The sequence below is a fragment of the Nematolebias whitei genome, chromosome 17 (assembly GCF_014905685.2).
Source record: "Nematolebias whitei isolate Nwh7 chromosome 17, NemWhi1, whole genome shotgun sequence".
In the NCBI taxonomy this organism is placed as follows: domain Eukaryota; kingdom Metazoa; phylum Chordata; class Actinopteri; order Cyprinodontiformes; family Rivulidae; genus Nematolebias; species Nematolebias whitei.
The window spans coordinates 4,939,279-4,942,128 of NC_056514.1; positions in this window are offsets into that span (position 1 = coordinate 4,939,279).

Sequence of the window (2,850 nt, forward strand, 5' to 3'; positions counted from 1 at the left end):
GGGGGGGGGGGGGGAGAAACCCCTCCAACGATATCATACTTGATTTAAAAGAGCTCGTGATGTTTTAGGCATAAAAGCTGGGTTTGGTCTTAAATCAGCTGAGCTGCCCGTCAGCCTGAGTTCTAAGGCATGACGAAGCAACAGAGAGGGCAGATAAATTACTTACCCTCTTAGCGGGTGTTAAAGCCAGCAGCAGGGCTGTTTTAAGAGACAAGAATTTAAGTGAAAACCTGATCCAGAGGCTCAATTGGAGCTTTGATCAGGGCTCGCAAGACCAGCGTTAAATCCCACTGTGGAGCAAGTGGGCATGAAGCAGGCCTGCGTCTTTGAACACTTTTTAGAAAAACGCTTCATCAGCGGGTGATTAAAAGCTGTTCTGTCTCCGAACCCTTAGTGGCAGGAAGAGATGACTGCAACGTACGTTTTAAACGTACTGAATGCCAACTCCCTATCCATCAGCTGTTGTAGAAAAACAACACGCCGCCTAAAAGGCATGAGGTGGCCTCTAAACCTTTCTCTGTACACCAGCGCTGAAAAGCCGTCCCCTTTGATGTGTACAGAGCTGGAAGATGCAGCACGTGAATCTTGAATTGTGCACACTATCTCCTGAGGAAGACCCATCCTCTCTAAGCGGAACCGCTCAGCGGTCAGACCCACAGGTGCCGACCTATTTCTGGGTAACTCCTGATCGCTCCTCCTGCTTGAAGGAGAGCATCCTCCATCCATGGCAGTTTCCACGGTCGACCCGACAACAGACGTTGCAGGACTGGGAACCATGGTGCGTTCACACGCTCGGGAGCCACCAGGAGAGCTGTCAATCCCTCCTCCTGAACTCGGTTCAGAACCGTAAAAACAGAGGAGGTGGGGGAAACGCGTACAGAAGCGTTTTGGGCCACGGGCTGTGAGCAAATGCATCCACCCCCAGCGATGGATCGTCTCGCGGGCTCAGGGAAAACCATAGTTGACACTGAGCGTTCTCTCGCGTCGCAAACAGGTCCACATCTGCTTTGCCAACTTCTGCCACGTCTGAAAACATCAGATCTGGATGGAGGGTCCAGTCCGCGTGACGTGGGCCGCCCCTGGACATCACATCTGCCCCTCTGTACAGAACACCGGATATGTAAACCACTCTGATGGAGAGCAGGTTTTGATGAGCCCAACACAGTAGCTTTCACGCAATGTGTAACATCTGGGCTGAACGCACACCCCTTGGTGGTTATGTACGCAGCAGTCATCATGTTGTCTGTGTGAATCAACACGTGTTGATTCTGTAGCACGGGAGCAAGTGTTGAATCACATTCAGTACTGTGCGACACTCCAAAACATTGATGTGGGCTGATGTGTGGTGGGGCCACAGCGCCCCTACTGCTTGGGATAGGCATGTCCCCCCCCAACTTGACAGTGACGCGTCCGTGAAGGCTGACACGTGTGACGTGGGTCTGCTGACGGGAACTCCCTCTGACAGAACCAGAGTGTTTCCCCAGAGTCGGAGGTCTGCTCTCACAGAGGGATGAACAATGAACATCCGTCGTTTTCGTTTTACTGGATCCACACGCAGACGCGCAAACCACCTCTGGAGGCGTCTCATGTGTAACAAACCCAGCGGAACCACTGTGTGAGTTGATGACATCATTCCCAACAGCTTCATGACGGAGACAGCTGTTATCACTTGCCAGGTCTTATGTGGCGGAGTTGACTTTTAAAAGTGTCGAATCTCGTTTGATAAACGAGCTTTCATGGTGATTGAATTTAATTCCACTCCCAGATAAACAATTGTCTGGGCCGGGAAAATCGAGCTTCCTTCCAATTTATGGCGAAGCCCAGATTTAACAGGTGTGATGTCAACACCTGATCCTGCATCAGCGCCTCCTGTCTGGAGTGACAGGAGCAGCAGATCATCCAGGTAAAACAAAAACTCTCGTCTCTGTGTTTTAGGATGATCGATATGCGTTCTCTGGATGATGTACAACAGGTCCAAAAAACGGTCTCATCCCTCCGATCCGTGAGTAAAAACCCTGTGTTTTCTCTCCGTTGGGGGGCTCTGGAGATTACTTTTATCAGAAACACTTGGACTTCTGCCTTTAGGGATGAGATTTAGTCTGATGATGACAGGACCGTTTTTATAACTCCTCTGAATGGAGGGGTTCGGGTTGCAAACTGTAACTTGTAACCATTTGCATAACACCCTGTCCATCCATCTGAAAAAACGGTGAGCATTTTTAGCCATGCACGTGAACGTGCGTTTAAGTGATGTGTCACGTTTTGTACGGCTGTCAGCAGTCCGCCCCTCAACCGCCGTCATGCGTCGCGGGAATGTTTTCTGCGCGACCCCAGGCGAAGCTTGTGCTGAGGCGAAGCGTGTGACAGCTGATGACGCGGTGGGGCTGCGCGTTTGGCGTCGCTATGCGAACGTTGAGAGGCGGAGGGCGTGACTTCATTAACGCCGTGCTGTTGGAGTGAAGGCTGCTAGCCCCGCGAGAGTACACGTTTTCTCTGGAGGGACGTGCGCCGCTCTCGCTGGAGGGGCGCGCGCTGGAGGGAGGTGGGGCTCATCACCGGGTTCGTTCAGCTGCCTCACACTTATGCTGCCGTGAGCTGCCGAACGCTGAGACGTGGTGGGTGACGGCTGCCCGCGTTTGATTCGTTGAGACGAGTGTCGCTTCTTGTGAGAGTGAAGGACCTCCATTCGAACCAGCCTGCGGACCACATTTATACCGATGTGAGCCGGTTAGCGCCGGGCAGCTGTGTGTGTGCGCCAACATCAACGCAGCGCCGTTGGATGGAGGCTGTTTCATCCCACGAGTGCGAGTTGACACCGCTTGAGTGAGGATCGTGCAGCTCGGGATGATA